Below are 19,809 nucleotides of genomic sequence, written 5' to 3'. Positions count from 1 at the left end.
TGTCTTTCCATTTATAAGTCATGAGTCTGGTAGCAGTAAACATTGTGTTAAATTAAGAAAAAAACTAATTTAGCAAGAAGAGCTGTGAGTTTAAAAACTTTTTATAATTAAATTAGCTGTTCTTTTCCATCTTATCTGATTACTGAAAACAACAAGTCTTGGTCTGACATCTCTGTCAGACTTCTGTTTCTCTTTCAGTTAACCAGAAATTTAGTATTGACTAATCATATGATTAAAGAGAAATGTTTGCAAAAAAAAAAGAAGCACAAGAAATGTTTAACTTATAAAAAATAGCAACAACTATGGAGAAACATCATCAGGTTCTTCACTGAGTCAGGTGCTAGTGACTGAAGGCTGAGATTGTTTGTAATGAGTAATACCCCTGTTCATTTGATTATATTAAGATTTGTTGTTCGACTCCAGGATGAAATTTGCTGTTATTTGTCTGTTCTCACTGCTGCATGATGCTGTTTGGGGAGAAGTAGTAGTGCTGGAGCAGACTGTTTCACTTCCTGCCATGGTTGTTAAAATAGTGCCAAATGCTGGAAACTTTCAAACTGAGTGAGAGAGATCTTCCATCCTGGACATTGGTCGCTAGATATCTGATGTGGAAACTAAAACTGGTCCTGATCTGCTTGCTTTTCTGGTGACCTTTCCTGTTTCTGCCATTTCTTCACTGCATGATTTCACAGCTGTTACTGTTAGGAATGTCTGAGGACTAGGCATCAATGGGACAGATGCCTTTTACTAACTATGATGCAGAGGAGTGGATGCCCATTACCTGGATGTCCACTTGTAAGACATCTGGTGTTCAGGTATTGTTTCTTGTCTGTTGTATGTTACTTATGGTTATGATAGATTATTTTGACTTTTGCAATGGTACTTTTCATACCTTTAATAAGTTACTCAAAGTACAGGAGCTTCTTCCAAACTTTTGGCATCAGGGACTGATAGTTCTTAAAAGATATAAGTTTCCTTCTTCCTCTTCTCCTTCTACAACAAAGATTATGAAGAGTCCCTGTTATACACAGATCAGCTTAAATATCTTATTGACCTTATTACTAACATCAAGGATAAGGACAGTGTCTTCTGGCTCTCTGCTAAAGGACATCTCTTTTGCTGAGATGCTCTGAATACCGACACTCAGAACTTCAAGATTGCAGAATCTCGAAACGGGAAAAAAAAAAACGAAAGCAGCAAAACACCAGAAATCAAGTTTTTGCAGGGGAGCAAGCCCCCCCTACACCCCCACACCCCTGCAACTTAAATATACCATCTCCGAGATCGCACTACAGTGAAGAGAATGCTAAAGTTCACGTTATGCACAGTACTGCAATCTCCATTGACAGCTTTTGAGATTCTGCAATTTTGAAGTTCTGAGCATCGGTATTCAGAGGTTCGAGATTGTGAAATCTCGACATTGCAAAGTGGAGCCCTAGATATATATATATATATATATATATATATATATATATATATATATATATATATTTATAAAACCACAAATTAAAATCCATGCTGTGCTCAACCAGGTAAAATTCAACAAATAAAAGTAAAAGCCAAGTCAGTCAGTTAGCAGCACAGCAGAAACCTTTTAATCCACAGAGGTAAAATCCACAAGTAACGGTTAAGTGCTTTCATCTGACATAAAAGATATTTTCAGAACCAAGTTACTCAATCAAATTAACAATTAAATAGCAAAACCAGTGCTTACATGCCCCCTGTAAGCCAATAAGCTTGCTTCATGCACGCTGGTCTTGAAACACATTTAAAACACATTTAGAATATTCTTAAAACATAAAAAACATTTAAATAAACATATATTGAACTAAAACAATATATTAAATTTGTTGTGCCCTTCTTTTTAGCTCACTAGCAATCAAAATACTCTTGTTTAATCCTGGCAGGTAGGTAGCATCAAATCTAAGCTGCCATTTCATTTCTTTATGCAGTAGTCTGTTTTCCCAATCCCCCAGTAACATCTTCCATTGAGAGTTGTTCCAAAATCAAAAAAATACATTTTTTAAAACCAGGACAATATACAGAGTGTCTAGCTAATGCACATTTGCTATCCTTTTCTTTATACTGTACACATGCTGATAAAGTCTTTGTTTCATTGAATTAATAGTTTTCCCGATATAAAATGCATCGCATGTGCAACAAATAGCTAAATAAATAAATAATTCTTTGTGCATTGCAATTCAACACTTTTTGTCTATTCCAAACTTTTACCTTCCTCAGCACTTCACCATTTTCTTCAATATTGATAAACTTACAGTAAGAACAGTGTTCACATCTTCTAGTTAAAGGAATACCACCCATATTTCCTGTACTTTCCAACAGTCCTTCAAAATGTGTCATGTTTCTATATGTAAATGTTGGTCTGGTGTTAAATAACCGACAAATATCACTACCCGCTTGTGATAATGTCCAATTTTTACAAATAATTCTTTCAATTTCTTTTGAGTCAGTAGTGTAATGCATTGCCATATTTTTACCCAATTGGAAACGAACTACCAGTCCTAGTCACAGAATTTACCTGACTGTTAAAACCAAACTTGACAATGGGTGCAAATTTGTTCTGCCTACCCACCCAAACTTCAGTAGTAATTTTATCCAACAAGTCACCTGGATACCCTCTTTCTTTGAGCATTTCTCTTAAAACTGAAAACTCCCTTAAACATTCTGAATTTTCTGATTTGAGCCTAGAAACACGAATCAACTGGCTCTTAACAATACCTTTCTTTTTGTACATAGGATGGCAAGTCGAAAAGTGTAAAAATGTATTGCAATAAGTAGGTTTCCTAAAACTTTTTGTGACTAATGAACCCTTCTTGTTTTTAGATATATTAATATCAAGATAATTGATAGTGTCACAACTCATCTCATATGAAAATTCCAGAAATTCACTACTTTTTTTGCATGAAATCTACAAACATATTCAATTGTTCATTAGTACCCATCCAAATAAAAAGTAAATCGTCCAGGTATCTATGATAGGTGAGACAATATTTAAATAAAGGTATCTTAAACAATAGATGTAATTCCCAACATAACATCACTGCATTTGCAAATAATGGGATGCAGGCTGCACCCATTACCACACCCTGGTTTGTCTGTAGAATTCACCTTCAAAACTTATAAAATTATTGTTCAATACTATATCCGTAAAAGAAACAACCATTTCTTGTTCACTCATGTCTAATCTACTAAATTCTGTTATTATATCTTTAAACCAGGTTAACTCCACATCCTGTGGTATTACAGTATATAAACTGTGTACATCACATGTAACCAGTAAAGAATGTTGAGGTATAATAACTGGTTGTAACTTATTTAACAGGTCCCACGAGTCCTTAAGCACATGTGGAAATGGTTCAAAAATATGCTTCAACCTACCGTCCACATACTTGGCAAGTGGTTCAGTAACTGAACCCTTGCCAGAAACAATTGGACGCATCGGGGGGTTCCCTATATTAATATGTATTTTAGGTATCCCAAAAATGTTTTGAAATTATAGTTTTTTTATACATACACATATTCATACAGTGGCCTGGAAATCTGATCAAATAACAGTAGTTCATCTAAAACAATCTTAATAGACCTGTATGCCAAATTAGTTTCATTGAGCGAGACTTGTTCATAAACTTCTACATCACTCAACAAGTCAGCCATGCGGCCGCAATAATCATGAACCTCCGTTATTACAAGGTGTGATGGCTGCGCCCTGGCCCAGCAATCAAGGAGCCTCAATCCTCACCACTAACACCAGCGAGGGCATCTCATATAAGAGGAAATGATAACAAATACACACAGTAAAGTACAATTTCCCTTAAGAGCACACAGAGATCATAGTCAGTCTGGGGCTGGTTGCTCCCTTGCTCTCCAGGTCCCAAATAAGACTCCCCACTGGCACAGCTATAGGGTCCAGATCTCAATCTAGCTGGCAAGCTAACCTCCAGTACCCTCTCTGTCCAACCAGTGCTTCGTGCCCCTGCCCAAGTAGTTGACACACACAAACACACACACACTTTGAGACAAGTATTTATACAACTTCACAGACACTCCTGGGAAAGGCTGATGCATATTCTCCAGCTGTGCCCCTTTACCCAGACTATATGATAGTAATTACTGCCACCACCAGCTAATAATTATCAGCTACCCAAAGGCCCTTAAAAGGGTGTCCAGTTATTACTGTACAATATTATTATTCAATTGGTAATGTGACTAAACAGTCTTAAGGCTTATTAGAGTGGCCTTGTACAATAAACTCTATAAATATGCAACTCCACACAAACCAGCCACAGGTAAAAGATTTTAAAAATATTTAATAATAAATAATAAAGACACAAGACAATACTACTACAATACAATGCTACTCAAGAGTTCAGAGATCACACAGAAACTTGAAATAATTCCGTAGTACAGTTCTGACATAACAGAAAAACACTTAGTCTAATCTTTAAAGTCCTAGCTATTTCTACAAGAAAACATACTTCTAAGATAACTTACTTACATAGAGCAAGGCAGTGCTGAGTTGACTAGTCAAGGCAAAATGCTTACAGTCTCTCTCTGAGCAATAGTTTTTAAAATCCTAACAACATTTCTGCTGGGCCCTCCCAGATTACATCATGTTTGACACTTAGGTTTTTCCCAGTATACACATTACATCATTTTGACACTTAGGCTGGAGTTCCCAGGCCACACCGAAACTGCATTTACATTCTTTTACACTTAGAGCAATAAAGGACATTCCACATGTAAATTCTGGTCATTAACTTTAGTCTTAAAACAATAGGCAGGATGCTTACTCCAGACTCATCGACTCCAAATTCTAACTTCAAAGGACATGCAAAACATAATTTTAATTTCAAAGAACATTTGAAATGCTGCTACAATCTTGAAGTTCACATTTGACAGTGTTTTCTTTCATTTATGAACCAAGCCTGTATTTTATATTTATATTTACAAATGATAGAATTATGTATCAAATTCTATTTGACTAGGCTGGCAGCCTTCACCCTTTCTCTACTAGTCTGCACACAACCCACCACCTTTGTCAGTTTCATGTAGCGAACATTTTTATTAGTGTTTAAATCATTTAACATCAAATACTCTTCCTTTGTTAAATTATAATATCTTTTTGTCTTTTTATCCAAAGTACTTCCAATATCCCTTTCACGCTGTCTTTCAAATATATTCACTATACTATTTTGTGGTGGATTATAAGTACTACTTCACTTAAAATTGTTAATTTCACCATTATTCACACTGGCACTGTCAAGCATAATATTTAAATTCAACTTTCGACCAAACATTTTAAGGTCCAAAATAATATCCTCCACACGGGCCTTTTTTGCAGGGATACAATTAATCCCCTTAAGCAACAAATTATGATGTTCTGGCCCAATAATCAAAGAGCAAAAGTTGTAGATATTATAATTAAAAAAAGTTGTAATATCAACAGTACCTGAATATGGGTCAAATGCATTGAACATGTCAACTGCAACGTTTAAGTCCACCTCTTGGACTTCTGATAGTTCTTGTAATAATTCCTCTTGTTGTTCTTCTGATCTCCATTGTCCCTGTCCCTTTTGTTGTACTGATATCACCCCGCCAGCCTCTCCGACCACCTGGGGGCTTCTGAGCCTAAAGGGTGCCTCCCCCTTCTGACTCATTTTGTTGCTCTACCTGGTCTCCACCATCCACATCATTCTCATCGGTGTTCATTCTCCTAGGAGGTGGATACACCGTTTTCCTCCTATTTTCATCATCATCTCGCCTGAGTTTCTTGTCTTTCCGGACCCTTACTTTCACCAGTTTTTGTTCAGTAGTCTGAAATACATAGTTAAATTTGGCTTTGTAATCTGGAAATTGAACATCAGAGGTGATAGAATTAACCAATCCATCAATTTCATGTTTGCATTGCCACATCCATCTCTCATTATCTTTAATGAGCAGTTTCATTAACTCAAGCCCAGTCTGGTCAAAAAGATCAACCAGTTCCATATGTAATACAGAATTGGCCTCCACCCCCTGAGGATATTTCCACAGACGCAAGCCTTTCGGCACATGTTGTCTGCGAACACTCTCCTTAAGAAAGTACTTATCCAACTGAACACATTTAAACTGGTATACAAATTTTTCAAATTGAAATATTTCCTCACGAAAGGTCATACAGTTACCAGTCTCATTTAAAACAGAAGTAGGTTGAATGTCACACTCAAAGTTATCAAGCCAAGCATGAATTCTAGACACAGAGGTGTAGTCTTCTGTAGTTCCCTGCTACTTTTATCCAAACTTTTTTTAAAATTGTTAACATGGGCAGTATCCGATTTTGAAGTTTTCCACCCATTAGTAGCATTTGTACTCACCACACTTCATACATTATTTCCACCACTAGTCCCTTCATCACTATCGGTTAAACCATTTTGTTTCCCGATAAGTTCTTTAATGTTGTTATTAAGAAGGGACACTGACTGCGTTAACTGTTGTATCAGTAAAGTCAAGTTACCTGCACCATCCATTTGTGTACTCAAGGGCGTATCAGGAAACATTTGTTGTGAACTGCCAGCTGACATTACAGAGCACCAAGGATAAACCACCACAAGTAACCACAAATTAAAATCCACGCGGTGCTCAAACAGGTAAAATTCAGCAAATAAAAGTAAAAACCAAGTCAGTCAGTTAGCAGCAAAGCAAAAAACCTTTTAATCCACAGAGGTAAAATTCACAAGTAATGGTCAAACGCTTTCATCTGACACAACAGACATCTTCAGAACCAAGTTACTCAATCAAATTAGCAATTAAATAGCAAAACCAGTGCTTACACGCCCCTCCTGTAAGCCAATAAGCTTGCTTCATGCACGCTGGTCTTGAAACACATTTACAACACATTTAGAATATTCTTAAAACATAAAACACATTAATTTAAATGTGTTTTATGTTTTAAGAATATTCTAAATGTGTTGTAAATGTGTTTCAAGACCACCGTGCATGAAGCAAGCTTTTTGGCTTACAGGAGGGGCATGTAAGCACTGGTTTTGCTATTTAATTGTTAATTTGATTGAGTAACTTGGTTCTGAAGATGTCTGTTATGTCAGATGAAAGTGCTTAACCGTTACATGTGGATTTTACCTCTGTGGATTAAAAGGTTTTTGCTGTGCTGCTAACTGACTTGGTTTTTACTTTTATATATATATATATATATATATATATATATATATATATATGGGTATGTATCACTTCACCTAAACTCATTTCACCAAGACCAAATCACCTAAAGTTCCTTTCACCTAAATCTCATTTCACCTAAAACTCATTTCACTAACAAGTAGTACAATAAGGCAAGTCAAAGGTATATGTCCTTTTCACCACTGTAGTGCGATCCTGGTGTTAGTATATATAATTGGAGGGGTGCAGCACCCCTCATTGGGGGTGAGGGTGGTGAAGCCCCCCCACTTACTTTTGTTTTATGGTGTCTGGTTTTGTTTTACATTATTTGGTAAAAGCCAACTAGGTGGAGGGCTACGCCCCTCACCCCCCCATCCCCCCCAATATATATATTAACACCAGGATCACACTAAAGTGGGGAAAAGGACATATACCATTGACTTGCTTTAGAGTACTACTTGTCAGTGAAATGAGTTTTAGGTGAAATAAACTTTAGGTGATTTGGTCTTGGTGAAATGAGTTTTAGGTGAAGTGATACGTACCCATATATATATATATATATATATATATATATATATATATATATATATATATATACACACACACACAGCATATATATATATGTCAGATGAAAGTGCTTAACCGTTACACACACACAGCATATATATATATATATATATATATATATATATATATATATATATATATATATATATACATACATACACACACACAGCAACAGTAAATAGCTACATCTGTTACTTCTGCAGAGTAAGGTGGTTGTCAGTCTGGGCAATGTTTTAACCAGAAGGAAGGCTTTCCTTTCTATGCATACTTTCAGACCTGTTGTCATCAAAACAGTTATACTTTTGGGAATAGTAAGATGGTAGGCATCTGTGTCTCTGTCTTTTAAGCTTGCTGTATGCGGATTTACTGGCACTTAGGGGTAAAAATAAAGGTTAGCAGTCCTTGTTGATGTTTCTTTAACTAATTCTTTCCTTTTTATGGGACAAGGGCAAGATTGTTAACCCTGCAGCCATACCACACACATGCGCACTCACACCTATGGCTAGTTTGGAGTATCCAGTCCTCCTACACATGCCTTTGGATTGTGGGAGAAAACCAGAGCACCCAGAGAAAACCCACAGTAAAGCAAAGAGGACATACAGACTGCACACAGAAGGCACTCGTGCCTAGAATGGAACCAGAGAACCTCTTGCTGTGAAGCAACAATGCTACCAACTGCACCATTGTGTCACCCAGTACAGGGATATATTCATCATTAATCCAGGATTTATCAATTCTTTCTTCATCAGTCTGGAGCTATATAAGCCGGACTTCTCAGATTGTCAGTTTATTATTAATGCTATTAGCATTCAGTAATGCTGCTTTTACCTATTTATATGTGAGACAAAAAGCTTTGCATTAAACTATTATTGGTACGTTGTTGGTGTTCGTTTTTGTTTTATTTATGGTATAGTATGAGTATCATTTTATTTTGACTTCAGATATTGTTTTGGACCTATTTATAAGTGAAAATTGAATCTGATAGATGTGTAAATCAGGTACTGCATCATTGACACTTCTGTCAGATACAGTGTTGTTGATCAGCTTTATTGTGCCTGAGAAAAAGACTGTGATCATGTTCTTCTGGCCTTGCCTCATAAGCAAGAGGGCATCAGAGTGATGCAGAAATAATAACTGAGTAATTACAAATGGTAGGATGGGAGATGTCCATAGTTAGCCAAGGGCTTGGTTGAGTGATTAATGTTTCTTTTCTCCTGCTCCAACAGGTTGCCACAGAGTTTGAGCAGGCAATGGGAAACAACCTTCTGTTTTGTTTTTCTTTAAAGTGTAGTCTTTCTTTGTCATGTTCTGTTTATTTTAATGTTGTCCTTATGTGTTGTATTTTACTTGCAAGCTGTCTCTGTCATAAGATAACATTTATAAGTTAAGTTTAAGTTGTTAGTCATATTAAATTATTACTTCCCTTATAAATGAAAAACCTGACCAGTGCAGTATTCGGCTTGTAATGACTTGAAAACAAAGATTATACCGCCCGTATTCTTGTGTAGTAATACAGTCCAAATAACATGCCCTTATAGGTCATATAGTTCCCCTTAAATATAGTAGAGTAGTAAATGTAGTAAATAATAAGAAAAAAGAAAATCACAATAAAATAGTCACATCCAACTGAATAAAATGAAAATAGATTCCCATCAGCATGTAGGATGATTTTCTCACAAAATTTAATAGTAACAACCACCAAATATAAGCGGTTTCATCTCACAATGAGACTTCATCAGATACAACTAAAACAGTGCTACATTCACTATATATAGTGTCTTAAAAACCTTAATTAATTAATTATTCAATTATTCACTTTATGAAAAACTTTTTAAAGAAATAATGTTCACTTAATCTTACTCTAAAATACAAAATAAATATAATTTCATACCATAAGCTTTATACACAATATAATATTAATCCAGTACTAAAAAAAATTATTTATATATATATATATATATATATATCTATATATATATATATATATATATATATATATATATATATACATATACATATCTACCCTTTCCTTGTATGTCAATCATACATTGTGTATTTGTTTGAAAAAATATGCAAATAATATTTCTCCCTTTAAAAATGTTAAAAACTCAAATGTAATAAATTAATGATATATTTATAAAACATTATTGTAGAGAGTCCATTATAGGATAACACATAATATTGTTGAAGGATACAAGAAATGTACAAAATATATTGTAAACTAATGTATTAAACTTTAGCTGCTTTTTCAACAAGTGTAGGCTTAATACTGATGTACTCATTAAGACCTGGGGGGTAGTTGGCCTTAAGTCTCAATTGCCATCTTAATTCCCTATTTAATAATAAATTCTTTAAATCACCCCCCCCATTATTGTTTTTAACCAAATCAATAATGCCGAATTTAAAACTACTAAAAGTTGGACAGGAAACAGAGTGTTTATATAAGGCACTAGCATCTTTTTTAATTCTTATGTCGTAATAATGTTCATATATTCTGTCTTTTAGCGCTCTCTCGGTTTTTCCTATGTAAAATGGTGAACAGTGCGTACACATAGCCATGTATACCAACATTCTACTATAGCAATTACCTTTACAGAATCTGACAACACTATCCAAACCATTGTTCAATTTTACAGATTCTTCCTTAAAAATGTGTGAACATTGTGCACATCTACCACAAGAGCTAGTTGCCTTTTTACAATTCATGTTCTTATCAGCTATTTCAAAACATCTTTTGAAATTCATTCCTGTCCTGTAAATAAAGTGTGGTTTGTTTCCTATCGCCTCATATAATTCTTTATTAGCTTTTAATATACACCAATTAGCTTCTACTATTTGTCTAAAAAAAATCAGAAAACAGATTAAATTCAGTAATACATGCCCCCTGGTAATTTTTTGTTGTTGTTATTGCTTTGTCACATTCTCCCACTGTTTTAAAGGGTTCACCTAGTAAAGCTTTATATTTAGTACCCCAACCATTGTAGACCTCTTCCAGTACTCTGCCAACTAAATCCCTGGGATATCCTCTCTCAATAAACTTTTCACCCAGAAAAATAAATTCTTCAAATAAATCGGAGAAGTCAGAAGTCATCCTAGCCAACCTGACAGCTTGACCCTTGATCAGACTCCTTTTCTGATGAAAAGGATGGGAACTATTATGGTGCAAATAACTATTGCACCATGTATCCCACGGAAAATTCTAGACTTAAAACCACATTGTGTTTTATAAATAGTGATGTCCAAATAATTAATACTATAATCATCTACAACATGTGTGAAAGAAAGAAACTTAGTAGTTTTGTTCAAATAATTAATAAATTCAGTTATACTTTCCTTAGTGCCATCCCAAATAACAAAAATATCATCCAAAAATCTTAGGTAGCACTTCAAATGTTTCTTATAAATGCTATTTAGCACAAATCTTTCCTCCCATTCCAACATAACTAGATTGGCAAAAATGGGGGCACATGCTGCCCCTATTGCTACTCCACTAGTTTGTTGGTAATATTCACCTAGGAACACAATATAATTGTTGTCCAGCACCACTTCCATTAATTCCAGAATTAATAATTTCTGATCATTTGATAAGTCCAGATGCTTATGAATACTTTCCTCAAAAAAATTTTGTCCCTCAATTCGTGGTATACAGGTGAATAAATTTTCAACATCTATAGTTAAAAATATACAACTTTCTGACCACAACCCTTTATTTATTCTACTAAGAAACTCCCAAGAATCTTTAATTAAATGTTCCTTCCCATTTATAATATTTTTAGTAAGGCTGTCTATGTACACTGCCAATGGATGTGTTTTAGAATTACTGGCTGACACAATGGGTCTAAACGGGGGCTCAAATATAGATTTGTGTACTTTAGGTACACCAAAAAACTGGGGAATAATTGGATTTATCTGTTTCGAAAAATTATATGTTAACTTGTCAACTCTATTTTCCAAAAAATATTCCTCCAGAAGGGAATCAATTCTATTATATGCAATTTGTATCTCATTGTATGAAACCAACGAATATGTAGATGAATCCAACAAAATATTGGTTAAGGAATTGTTGTATTCTTCACTGTCAAATAGTACAACCCCCCCACCCTTATCCGGTTTCATGATTATTACTTCTTTCTGTTTTTTTAATTCAATAAGTAACTTCTCTTCCTCTTTACTTAGGTTATGATATTCCATTGTTTTTTTGTTGTTCGCATAAGTATCATAAATTTCTTTCGTAACAATATTCTCAAAAGTAATAAGTGCTGGATGTAAGGGTGGGTTGTATGTACTGTGCCTCACTAAACCTCTATTAGTGCAGGCTTTGTCATCCAAGGTCTTCCTATTGTATGTCAAATTAAGGTTTAATTTTCTGAGATATAGTTTAAAATCTGTTAAAATATGAGCTAAATCTCCATACTGTGCTTTAACATACTTGAAACCTTTTGAAAATAAATTAAAATGATTCTTCTCCAAGGCAATGGTGGTGTAGTTAAACATTTTAAAGCCTTTATATTCAAAAACTATACCATCAGCCTGTGTAGTAATATTCATTTGTTCATCCTCCCCACATTTTTCCAACCATAATTGTTCCCATATAAACTTGTCGGTTGGCCTGAGTCGGACGTCAGTCTGGTTTTGTTCGCCAGACGTTCCGACCTCCTGGGACCTAAAAAATGTTCATGTGGTTCAGAAAAAGAATCTAATTCATCTAAAACTCTACTAGGAATACTATTACCATAGTTATTTCTACCTTGGAATTTAGTTCTTTGTACATCATTGGTTTCCACTTTGTCAAATTGCATAGGGTGAACCAATTCCTGCATATTTTTTCTGTTTTTCAAACTACTAATAGGTCCAGGGTACATTTTACCCCTAGTATATTGCTCCTTGTCCCTCATAAACTTTCTCTGTTTCCTAAAGAAAACCTTATTAATTCTTTCATCTATTTTTTTCAAGACTCTGTTATACAAGTGTTTATATTCCTCAAACAACAAATCATTTAAAATATCATCATTTTGTTTGTTTAAATCTACCAGTAAAACATTCATCTGTATTTCATTGTACTTAATCAATTTTAAAATCAAACCCAGTCCACATTCATCAAAATAGTCATGAAAATCTTTCAAAACTACATCAGTGTATGCCACAGCAAACGGATATTTAAAAAATCTAAGTCCCTGAGGAACTATTTTATGACTTACACAGCAATGCAGATATCTATTATCTATTTGTAAACATTTATATTTAAACAGTTTTTTTTCAAACAAATAGATTAAATCCTTTAACGTAGGAACATTTGTTACATTTAAATCATGTCCAGCCACATTGCCTTGCGGATGCTTAGCAGAAAAGGATGCATTAAATTCAAATTGTTTGTCCAGCAAATCTCTAAAACAAAAAGAAGAATGTTTGCTGTTTTCAATGTTATGTACCGCTGATACTGTGCCATCAATATTAATGGCTCCCTCTCTAATACGTTTATCAGCGTAATTAACAGTACCTTTAGGTTTGGAATTCTTATGTTGCACCACCCGATCCTGTCGTTCCATCGCATTGCCTTGCCCATTAGGTCCACTCGGTGGTGATAACAACGCACTACCATCATTACTTTGGTTGTTTCGTTCACCAGGTTCTTTTTCCCTCGCGTTCGTCTTACTGCCACCATAGCTCACCGTCCTAGAGCGTGGAGATGATGTTAGAAACTGCGCCGGACCACGAATAGAGCAATTGCGTGTGGAAATAGCTCCATCTTCTGGCTCATTTTGGCTGAACAAGTCTATGAGTCTAGTTAAATCACCTCTCAGCGTAGCTAGTTCTTCACGTATTTTTATAACTTCTTGCTGTGTCCTGATAAAATTATCAGGACTAAACAAATTATCTTGTCCAATAATAGTTGAATCCCCAGGAGAACTTTCCATAATAAGTAGCACCGAAAATTTATAAAAACCTCAGCAATCCTCCACGCAGTAACATGAACTGCTCAACAATACCAAAATCACAATAAAATAGTCACATCCAACTGAATAAAATGAAAATAGATTCCCATCAGTGTGTAGGATGATTTTCTCATAAAATTTAATAGTAACAACCACCAAATATAAGCACTTTCATCTCACAATGAGACTTCATCAGATACAACTAAAACAGTGCTACATTCACTATATATAGTGTCTTAAAAACCTTAATTAATTAATTATTCAATTATTCACTTTATGAAAAAATTTTTAAAGAACTTCATAAGCATCTGGACTTATCAAATGATCAGAAATTATTAATTCTGGAATTAATGGAAGTGGTGCTGGACAACAATTATATTGTGTTCCTAGGCGAATATTACCAACAAACTAGTGGAGTAGCAATGGGGGCAGCATGTGCCCCCATTTTTGCCAATCTAGTTATGTTGGAATGGGAGGAAAGATTTGTGCTAAATAGCATTTATAAGAAACATTTGAAGTGCTACCTAAGATTTTTGGATGATATTTTTGTTATTTGGGATGGCACTAAGGAAAGTATAACTGAATTTATTAATTATTTGAACAAAACTACTAAGTTTCTTTCTTTCACACATGTTGTAGATGATTATAGTATTAATTATTTGGACATCACTATTTATAAAACACAATGTGGTTTTAAGTCTAGAATTTTCCGTAAGGATACATGGTGCAATAGTTATTTGCACCATAATAGTTCCCATCCTTTTCATCAGAAAAGGAGTCTGATCAAGGGTCAAGCTGTCAGGTTGGCTAGGATGACTTCTGACTTCTCCGATTTATTTGAAGAATTTATTTTTCTGGGTGAAAAGTTTATTGAGAGAGGATATCCCAGGGATTTAGTTGGCAGAGTACTGGAAGAGGTCTACAATGGTTGGGGTACTAAATATATAAGCTTTACTAGGTGAACCCTTTAAAACAGTGGGAGAATGTGACAAAGCAATAACAACAACAAAAAATTACCAGGGGGCATGTATTACTGAATTTAATCTGTTTTCTGATTTTTTTAGACAAATAGTAGAAGCTAATTGGTGTATATTAAAAACTAATAAAGAATTATATGAGGCGATAGGAAACAAACCACACTTTATTTACAGGACAGGAATGAATTTCAAAAGATGTTTTGAAATAGCTGATAAGAACATGAATTGTAAAAAGGCAACTAGCTCTTGTGGTAGATGTGCACAATGTTCACACATTTTTAAGGAAGAATCTGTAAAATTGAACAATGGTTTGGATAGTGTTGTCAGATTCTGTAAAGGTAATTGCTATAGTAGAATGTTGGTATACATGGCTATGTGTATGCACTGTTCATCATTTTACATAGGAAAAACCGAGAGAGCGCTAAAAGACAGAATATATGAACATTATTACGACATAAGAATTAAAAAAGATGCTAGTGCCTTATATAAACACTCTGTTTCCTGTCCATCTTTTAGTAGTTTTAAATTCGGCATTATTGATTTGGTTAAAAACAATAATGGGGGGGGTGATTTAAAGAATTTATTATTAAATAGGGAATTAAGATGGCAATTGAGACTTAAGGCCAACTACCCCCCAGGTCTTAATGCGTACATCAGTATTAAGCCTACACTTGTTGAAAAAGCAGCTAAAGTTTAATACATTAGTTTACAATATATTTTGTACATTTCTTGTATCCTTCAACAATATTATGTGTTATCCTATAATAGACTCTTTACAATAATGTTTTATCATTAATTTATTACATTTGAGTTTTTAACATTTTTAAAGGGAGAAATATTATTTGCATATTTTTTCAAACAAATACACAATGTATGATTGACATACAAGGAAAGGGTAGATATGTATATGTATATATATATATATATATATATATATATATATATATATAAATTTTTTTAGTACTGGATTAATATTATATTGTGTATAAAGCTTATGGTATGAAATGATATTTATTTTGTATTTTAGAGTAAGATTAAGTGAACATTATTTCTTTAAAAGTTTTTCATAAAGAAAAAAGAAAATGTCGAGGAAGATGCCCTTTCTGTATTCTTTATTAACAAAATATTTGTGTTAAGCCATAAAAGATATTAACATAATTTCAAAACCACAATATTGGTCAACTAAAATTCATCAGAGAATCAGTTCTAATTGCAACAATGATCAGCATAAGAAACTTACAAAAATCACATGTTTTGTTTAATTATTTATTTATTTTGCATTTGTTTTTCAGGATAGTCTGACTGGGCAGAAACTCCCTTTTTTGGCAGAGAACTGCAGAGAAAAGTTCCAAAATACAAAAAAGAGTTATAAAAGTTGCAATGAAACATATTAGGAAAGTTAGTGATAATAACACATGCTATATACATTTATTTAAAATGTAAATAAACTAGCAAAAAAGTAACGAAGTATAAGAACTATGTTAGAGTTTAATATAATGAAGATAATATACAGACACAAAACGAAAAACAGATATAAAGATAAGCATCGAGTCAAACAGTTTAATAAAAAAATATATTTAAGATATAGTGATAGGCAAAGTTAATACAGATTAGGGAGATTAATTTAATGTGAAATAACAGATAAAAGGAAAAAGTGGAACTAAGATATTGTAGTGTAGTCTTATAGTGGTGTTGTAAAGGTAGTAAATGATAAGAACAAAGAAAATACTGAGGAAGATGAAGTTAAATAATGTATTATTAGCTTTAAGTTATTTTATGACAAAATCCCTTATATGATTAATTAATTGCATATTTAGAACCAGAAGCTTTCGGTAAATTAGTTCTAGCCAGGAGATAAGCAAGTACACAGCCATGTATTTTCTAGATTTTTTTTTTATTTTAGATTTAAATAGCAAAAGGAGTCAATTCATCTAATTAGGTATGGTATAGTGTTCCATTTTTTTTAATGTAGTTGGAGTAGAGATTGTTACCAGCTGTGCTTTTGGATTTAAATAAAGTAAGAATTGATTTTTCTGAAGACTGAAGAGTTCTGCTTGAGGAATATAGCTGATCAATATATTGAAGACTAGGACTTTTATTTGGGTTATTGAGTAATTTATCTGTAGTTAATATTTGTGTGTAACTAACAGCATGGGGGTAATTTTAGCCAGTTTAAATGTTTGAGAGCAGTACAGGGATGAATTTCATATGGCAGATTTGCTACAAATAACCACTTAGTTATATAATTGTTCATATTTTTGTAATTGACCAGACTGAAGGTTTGCCATGATTGGAGAGGCATTAAGAGGATATGGAATTATGTAGTCATTTGCAGGTATTTTTCTGGCTGAGCCAGTTTGTTAAAGTTTTATCATTTTAATTTCTCCAAGTATTTTGGATTTTTCATACCATGATGGGAATGGATCCCATTCCTAAAAGTATGATTAAGGTTCATGAAATTAATATTGTTTCAGTCTTTGATATTAGCCAAAAGTGCTCTTAGCAGTACCCGCAATGTGATCAAGATTGACTCCTGTAATTCATATGGAGTTACACGTATTGGTTAACATATCTAAATTATGACACCCATTGCTTCTACTGCTATTGGAACTGTTTGGGTATCCCTCTTCCACATTGCCCTTGTTTCTGCGTGCAAATCTTGGTATTTTATGACTTAGTATCTGTCTGTATGTAAGACACTGTAATCACTGGATGTAGCAATTTAAATGATTAATGCTATTTTTGTCTTCTTTTCATGGACTACTATATCTGTTTTTCTTGCATCTGTTTTCTCAACTTTTGGTAATAGGTGATCCCATGTGATATAAACTTCAGCATTAATATTTTCTGTTTCATGTTTTCACTGCTATTCAGCTTCTTCGGTATTGTAATATTTGCACAATTCCTAGTGCAACATTCTTGCCACATTATTATGCCTTTCAGTATACAGACCCTCTGTCATTAGTGTGTCACACCCAGCAAACAGATGTGTGACTGTTTCCAGCTCTGTTTGACAGAACCTGCACTTGTCTGTTTCTCCCACATGTTATAAACCAATGTGCACATAGTCCACTATCCTGGGCTATCAGTATTAACCTTTCATCTTTTGGCTTAAATTCACCTCTCTTTAGCCATTCCTGTGTCAGATCCTGATCAACGCGAGGTTGTCCCAGGAGTTTTCTGTACTTGCAGCTATATTTCTGCTTTTTCCACATTTCTTGCCTTCTCACCTGATCCTTCTCCTTATAGTCTTTATTTTGTTTTTTGGCACATCATTCCGCTGCTGATTTTTGTCTACTTCCAGTTTAATTTCCATTCCCCCTTGACACCGAGATGCTTCTACTAAACTAAGCAGGGAAGTCATCTTAGACTTCTTCTCTTCGTGTTTTAAAACTTTCACTATGTTTAGATCTGGTGAAGTAAGCAGATATGTATGCAGTCCTATGATCGTAGATCTATACATGTAATCAATTTTGAGGAAGCCCCTACCTCCTTCAGAATGCTGACTATATAATCTTGGCATACAGTGATTTTTATATATCATTTGATAAGGGTGAAGCATTTTTCTTGTTTTCCTGTCCAACTGATCCAATACTTTTTAGGGCCATTTAGTCATCCCCAAAACTCTAAGTTAGAACAGGAAGAGCAAATAGCTTGGACTTTGTTCCTAGATGTTGGGGCTGTTTTCATTATTAATTTTAGTCTTCTAAAATATTCCTTACTGTGTTTTGTTTGCATTTGTTCATGCTTTATTGTTGATCCTTTATCAATTCCCAAATATTTATACATATTCCTGCAGATATTCCTGCACAAGTTCCTTTTTATCACACTCCTGTCCCAGACTGATATTTTCTTGGTGCTGCAGCTTTCCTGCTTTAAATGTTGCTTTTACACATTTATCAAGAGCAAATGGCATTCTTATATCATCTGATAAAGTTTTAACCACTCGCAGTTCTGCTTTCAGCTCCTCATCTGCTGAACTGTACAGTTTTAAATCATCCACAAAAAGAAGATAAGTCTTTACACATTGTAGTTTTCTGGGAGCCATATTGTAACCACAACCTAATCTTTTAAGTAGACAGATTAATGGGTTAAGGGCAAGACAAAAGAGCGGTGGTGACAAAGCATCAGCCTGGAATATCTCCCTTTAAATTTTTATCCCTGGAATAATAATTTGTCCTTTATCATGAACCTCAAAGTGGTTTACCACTGTTTCATGGTTGCTGTAATGTAATCAGTCAGTATAGGGTGTATCTTATACATTTGTAAGCACTCTTTTATCCATGAATATGGGATCCTGTCAAATATTTTTTGTAGACTGCCCATGCCATACTTAGATTCTTCCCCTTTTTACAGTTCTCCATTATGATCTTATTTAACAACAAATGATCCTTTGTTTCATATGACTTTCTTTTGCTACCCTTTTGTTCTGTTGCTATAACTGAGTTTTCTTGTAAGTGACTACAAACTCTGTTACCATCAATTCCAATGTATAATTTGTACATCATTGGAAGGCAAGTTATCGTTCTATAGTTTTTAGGATAGCTTGCAGGATTACTCTTAAGGAGGAGTATTGTTTTTCCTGTTATTGACCAGGTTGGCATCTGTTTGGGCTGTACATATAAATAGTTTTACTCATGGCTAAATCTTCATGTTAAGATGTTAATACTTTTAGACACAAGTTAGGTACTTCATCAGGGCCTTGGGTTTTCCAGTTAGGAGCTTTTCTTCATTTTGTTTCAATTTCACTCGCTGTTACTTCATTTTATCTCATATCCTGTACATTTGAACTTCTTATTCTTTCTTTTATTTCTTCTATCCATTCAGCATCTTTGTTGTGTTCCACAAGATCTTTATAGATATTTCTCTGAAATGTATCTTATTTCTTCTTTTTTTGATGGTGTTTCTGTTCCTTTTACCCTGTTTCCCAATTCTCTATAAAACATTTTTAGGTCATTAATAAGTTGCGTATTTTGTACTTTTCCTTTATATTAATCTGCATATCTTCTATGTTTTTTTACATGTGCTGATATCTTTAGTTTATTATTTGCAATAATGTTCGATAGATCTTGATCTCTTCTGATACTGAGTGTTGCTTTTATCTTGTCTATCTTTCTGAGTATTTTTGTTGATCTGTTTCTTCTGTACTCTTCTAACAG

General features: G+C 34.0%; 1 protein-coding gene across 3 annotated transcripts in view; it reads left to right on the top strand.

Annotated features, from left to right (window-relative positions):
- Positions 1-19,809, top strand: part of VWA3A (von Willebrand factor A domain containing 3A) — a 2,208,650-nt gene that overhangs the window by 1,632,287 nt on the left and 556,554 nt on the right. The window lies entirely within an intron of this gene.

This window comes from Protopterus annectens, chromosome 12.part0, assembly GCF_019279795.1.
Source record: "Protopterus annectens isolate FY-2018-M chromosome 12.part0, PAN1.0, whole genome shotgun sequence".
NCBI lineage: Eukaryota > Metazoa > Chordata > Ceratodontiformes > Protopteridae > Protopterus > Protopterus annectens.
This window is presented reverse-complemented; position numbering and strand designations above follow the sequence as displayed.